Source organism: Bison bison, unplaced genomic scaffold, assembly GCF_000754665.1.
Source record: "Bison bison bison isolate TAMUID 2011002044 unplaced genomic scaffold, Bison_UMD1.0 scf7180017864152, whole genome shotgun sequence".
NCBI classification, from domain to species: domain Eukaryota; kingdom Metazoa; phylum Chordata; class Mammalia; order Artiodactyla; family Bovidae; genus Bison; species Bison bison.
In genome coordinates, this window is record NW_011494724.1 from 1,117,874 (window position 1) to 1,124,119 (window position 6,246).

The following is a 6,246-nucleotide window of genomic DNA, read 5'->3' on the forward strand; positions in this document are numbered from 1 at the left end:
CTCTAGGTCAGTGATCACGCGATCATGATTATCTGGGTCGTGAAGATCTTTTTTGTACAGTTCCTCTGTGTATTCTTGCCACCTCTTCTTAATACCTTCTGCTTCTGTTAGGTCCATACCATTTCTGTCCTTTATCGAGCCCATCTTTGCATGAAATATTCCCTTGGTATCTCTAATTTTCTTGAAGAGATCTCTAGTCTTTCCCATTTTGTTGTTTTCCTCTATTTTTTTGCATTGATCACTGAGGAAGGCTTTCTTATCTCTTCTTTCTATTCTTTGGAACTCTGCATTCAGATGCTTATATGTTTCCTTTTCTCCTTTGCTTTTCACTTCTCTTCTTTTCACAGCTATTTGTAAGGCCTCCCCAGACAACCATTTTGCTTTTTTGCATTTCTTTTCCGTGGGGATGGTCTTGATCCCTGTCTCCTGTACAGTGTCACAAACCTCAGTCCCTAGTTCATCAGGCACTCTATCTATCAGATCTAGTCCCTTAAAACTATTTCTCACTTCCACTGTATAATCATAAGGAATTTGATTTAGGTCATACCTGAATAGTCTAGTGGTTTTCCCTGCTAAGTCGCTTCAGTTGTGTCTGACTCTGTGCGACCCCATAAACAGCAGCCTAACAGGCTCCGCCGTCCCTGGGATTCTCCAGGCAAGAACACTGGAGTGGGTTGCCATTTCCTTCTCCAGTGCATGAAAGTGAAAAGTGAAAATGAAGTTGTTCAGTCATGGCCGACTCTTAGGGACTCCATGGACTACAGCCTACCAGGCTCTTCCATCCATGGATTTTCCAGGCAAGAGTACTGGAGTGGGGTGCCATTGCCTTCTCCGATGGTTTTCCGTACTTTCTTCAATTTAAGTCTGAATTTGGCAATAAAGAGTTCATGATTTGAGCCACAGTCAGCTCCTGGTCTTGTTTTTGTTGACTGTATAGAGCTTCTCCATCTTTGGCTGCAAAGAACATAATCAATCTGATTTTGGTGTTGACCATCTCGTGATGTCCATGTGTAGAGTCTTCTCATGTGTTGTTGAAAGAGGGTGTTTGCTATGACCAGTGCATTTTCTTGGCAAAACTCTATTAGTCTTTGCCCTGCTTCATTCCCTATTCCAAGGCCAAATTTGCCTGTTACTCCAGGTGTTTCTTGACTTCCTACTTTTGCATTCCAGTCCCCTATAATGAAAAGGACATCTTTTTGGGGTGTTAGTTCTAAAAGGTCTTGTAGGTCTTCATAGAACCATTCAACTTCAGCTTCTTCAGCATTACTGGTTGGGGCATAGACTTGGATTACTGAGCTATTGAATGGTTTGCCTTGGAAATGAACAAAAATCATTCTGTCATTTTTGAGATTGCATCCAAGTACTGCATTACAGACTCTGTTGTTGACCATGATGGCTACTCCATTTCTTCTGAGGGATTCCTGTCCACAGTAGTAGATATAATGGTCATCTGAGTTAAATTCACCCATTCCAGTCCATTTGAGTTTGCTGATTCTTAGAATGTCGACGTTCACTCTTGCCATCTCTTGTTTGACCACTTCCAATTTGCCTTGATTCATGGATCTGACTTTCCAGGTTCCTATACAATATTACTCTTTAAGCATCGGACCTTGTTTCTGTCACCAGTCACATCCACAGCTGGGTATTGTTTTTGGTTTGGCCCCATCCCTTCATTCTTTCTGGAGTTATTTCTCCACTGATCTCCAGTAGCATATTGGGCACCTACTGACCTGGGGAGTTCCTCTTTCAGTATCCTATCATTTTGCCTTTTCATACTGTTCATGGGGTCCTCAAGGCAAGAATACTGAAGTAGTTTGCCATTCCCTTCTCCAGTGGACCACATTCTGTCAGATCTCTCCACCATGACCCGCCCGTCTTGGGTTGCCCTACAGACATGGCTTAGTTTCATTGAGTTAGACAAGGCTGTGGTCCTAGTGTGATTATATTGACTAGTTTCCTGTGAGTATGGTTTCAGTGTGTCTGCCCTCTGATGCCCTCTTGCAACACCTACCATCTTACTTGGGTTTCTCTTACCTTGGGCATGGGGTATCTCTTCATGGCTGTCCCAGCAAAGTGCAGCCGCTGCTCTTTACCTTGGACGAGGGGTATCTCCTCACTACCGCCCTTCCTGACCTTCAACGTGGGATAGCTCCTCTAGGCCCTCCTGCGCCCGTGCATCCACCGCTCCTTGGATATGGGGTTCGTCCTCCCGGCCACCGCCCCTGGCCTCGGGTGTGGGGTAACTCCTCCTGGCCACCACCGCAGGTCTATACAGTCAGCAAAAATAAGACCAGGAGCTGACTGTGGCTCAGATCATGAACTCCTTATTGCCAAATTCAGACTTACGTTGAAGAAAGTGGGAAAAACCACTAGACCATTCAGGTATGACTTAAATCAGCTCCCTTATGAATATACAGTGGAAGTGACAAATAGATTCAAGGGGTTAGGTCTGTTAGAGTGCCTGAAGAACTATAAAGGAGGTTTGTAACATTGAAAAGGAAGCAGTGATCAAGAGCTTCCACAAGAAAAAGAAATTCAAAAAACCAAAATGGTTGTCTGAGGAGGCCTTACAAACAGCTATGAAAAGAAGAGATGAGAAAGGCAAAGGAGAAAAGGAAGAAGATATACCATTTGAATGCAGAGTTCCAAGATTGGCAAGGAGAGATAAGAAAGCCTTCCTCAATGATCAATGCAAAGAATTAGAAGAGAACAATAGAATGGGAAAGACTAGAGAGCTCTTTCAGAAAGTTAGAGATACCAAGGGAACTTTTCATGAAAAGATGGGCTCAATAAAGGACGGAAAAGGTATGGACCTAACAGAAACAGAAGATATGAAGAAGCAGAAGAACTATACAAAAAAGATCTTCATGACCCAGATAATCACAATGATGTGATCACTCACCTAGAGCCAGACATCCTGGAATGTGAAGTCAAGTGGGCCTTAGGAAGCATCACTACAAACAAAGCTAGTGGAGCTAATGGAACTCCAGATGAGCTATTTTAAATCCTAAAAGGTGATGCTGTGAAAGTGCTGCACTCAATATGTCAGCAAATTTGGAAAACTGAGCAGTGGCCACAGGACTGGAAAAGGTCAGTTTTCATTCCAATCCCAAAGAAAGGCAATGCCAAAGAATGCTCAAACTACCGCACAATTGCACTTATCTCATGAACTAGCAAAGTAATACTCAAAATTCTCCAAGCCAGGCTTCAACAGAACATGACCTGTGAACTTCCAGATGTTCAATTGGATTTAGAAAAGGCAAAGAAACCAGAGATCAAATTGCCAACATCCACTGGATCATTGAAAAAGCAAAAGAGTTCCAGAAAAGCATCTACTTCTGCTTTATTGACTATGCCAAAGCCTTTGACTGTATGGATCACAACAACCTTTGGAAAATTATGAAAGATATGGGAATACCAGACCACCTGACCTACCTCTTGAGAAATTTGTATGCAGGTCAAGAAGCAACATTTAGAGCCGGACATGGAACAATAGACTGGTTCTAAATAGGGAAACGAGTACATCAAGACTGTATATTGTCACCCTGCTTGTTTAACTTATATGCAGAGTACATCATGAGAAATGCTGGTCTGAATGAAGCACAAGCTGGAATCAAGATTGCCAGGAGAAATATCATTAACCTCAGATATGCAGATGACACCACCCTTATGGCAGAAAGTGAAGAAGAACTAAAGAGCCTATTGTTGAAAGTGAAAGAGGAGAGTGAAAAAGTTGGCTTAAAACTCAACATTCACAAAACTAAGATCATAGCATCCAGTCCCATCACTTCATGGGAAATAGATGGGGAAACAGTGACAGACTTTATTATTTTGGGCTCCAAAATCACTGCTAATGGTGACTGTGATGAAATTAAAAGACACTGACTCCTTGGAAAGAATGTTATGACCAACCTAGACAGCATATTAAAAAGCAGAGACATTGCTTTGCCAACAGAGGTCCATCTAGTCAAGGCTATGGTTTTTCCAGTAGTCATGTATGGATGTGAGAGTTGTACTGTGAAAAAAGCTGAGTGCCAAAGAATTGATGCATTTGAACTGTGGTGTTGCAGAAGACTCTTGAGAGTCCCTTGGACTGCAAGGATATCCAACCAGTCCATCCTAAAGGAGACCAGTCCTGTGTGTTCATTGAAAGGACTGATGCTGAAACTGAAACTCCACTACTTTGGCCACCTGATGCGAAGAGCTGACTCACTGGGAAAACCCTGATGCTGGGAAAGCTTGAAGGTGGGCGAGGGAGGGGAAGACAGAGGATCAGAGGTTAGGATACCATCACAGACTCAATGGACATGAGTTTGAGTAGACTGCAGAAGGTGGTGATGGACAGGGAGGCCTGGCGTGCTGCAGTCCATGGGGTTGCAAAGAGTCGGACACCACTGAGCGACTGAACTGAACTGATGTCCTGACAAAGCAGAGGAGTAGAGAATCCAGGCAGTTGGGGCAAAAACTCGCCACCAAGGATTTGCCAGCTTCTGCTATGACCTCTCGAGGCTCCCAGATGGCTCAGCGCTGAAGAACCTGCCTCCAAGCGGGAGACGCAAGTGTGATCCCTGGGTCGGGAAGATCCCCTGGAGAAGGAAGTGACAACCCATTCAAGCATTCTTGCTTGGAAAATCCCTTGGACAGAGGAGCCTGGCATTCTATATTCCTTGTGGTGGCAAAGATTTGGATACAACTGAGCGACTAACTAGAAACTACAAAGCATATTCTGTCTAGGGGTGGGATTTCTACCAGTACTGCAGCTCTTGAACTTGGAGGGACACAAGGAAGCAGACAGTACTGGACAAGATATAAAAGACACAGATCTTAGAAATAGCAATTGTGCACAAGTTGTTAGCACTAGGGCAGAAATTTCAAACAGAAGGACTGGGATAAGAGTCATAGATATCAGGGTTCATGCAGGGGGTCCGAACCCTGGTCACCCACTACTTTGGCCACTGCCCCTGTGGTTTCCTTCATCCCCATACCCCACCATGGGTGAGGAGCTCTCTGTGGCCTCATCCTATATCAAGGATGTTTTCTTCTGCCCCGTCTGTCAGGAGGTGTTCACAACTCCCATGTATACCGCGACCTGTCTGCACGTTTTCTGTAGAAAATGTTTCCTGACTGCAATGACAGAAAGCGGAATATACTGTCCCTTCTGTCGTGGAAATGTAACTAGGAGAGAGAGATTGTGTCCTGAATGGGCCTTAGACCTTGAAAATATCATGAGGAAATTTTCTGGTAGCTGCAGATGCTGTGCAAAACAGATTCAATTCTGTTGCATGAGACATCATTACAAATCTCATAAGAAGTATTGAGAGGAATATGGTGTTTCTTCTGTCATTCCAAACTTTAAGATCTCTCAAAATTCAGTAGGGAACAGTAATAAGACTGAAACATCCACACCTGACAACACAGAATCTTACCAAGAGAACACAAGCTCTTCTGGGCATCCCACTTTAAAGTGTCCTTTGTGTCAAGAATCAAATATGATGAGAGAGCATTTCCTGGATCACTGTGACAGTGATCACCTTTCAGAATGCTTCCTGGGATGTGGCCTATTTGTGTATCTCTTCCTTGGGGAGATCTAGCCAGATTACTCGAAATTTTGTTAGTCATCGAAATCAAAAGACATCAGTTTGATTATGGAGAATTTGTGAATCTTCAGCTAGATGAGGAAACTAGCTATCAAAATGCTGTTGAAGAATCTTTTAAAATAAACATCTGAAGGCTGTAGATGTCTGCATCTTTGTACCTGAAAGTGCCATCTTTAGGGAGAAAACTTAATGAAGTCACTGTTTCAATAAGTTGATGTATATACTAATAAAATTGAAAGTGAAAGTGGCTCACTCGTGTTCGAGTCTTTGTGACCCCATGGACTATACAGTCCATGGAATTCTCTAGGCCACAATACTAGAGTGGGTAGCCGTTCCTTTCTCCAGGGGGTCTTACCAACCCAGGGATTGAACCCAGCATTGCAGGTGGATTCTTTACCAGCTGAGCCACAAGGGAAGCCCAAGAATACAGGAGTGGGCAGCCCATTACTTCTCCAGCAGATCTTCCCAAACCAGGAATTGAACTGGGGTCTCCTGCATTGCAGGCAGAACCTTTACCAACTGAGCTATGAGGGAAGTCTATAGTTCAGTCTATTGTTTTAGTATTTTTAATTGAAAAATAAAGGTGGGTCATCTAAAAACAAATTCTTTTGATAAGTTAAAAGTTAAAACTTACAATATTATCTTGTAA

General features: G+C 43.3%; 1 pseudogene; it reads left to right on the plus strand.

Annotated features, from left to right (window-relative positions):
• Nucleotides 1–4,991: 4,991 nt before the first annotated feature.
• On the plus strand, nt 4,992–5,728 carry LOC104989315 (annotated as a pseudogene).
• The last annotated feature ends 518 nt before the right edge of the window (nt 5,729–6,246 follow it).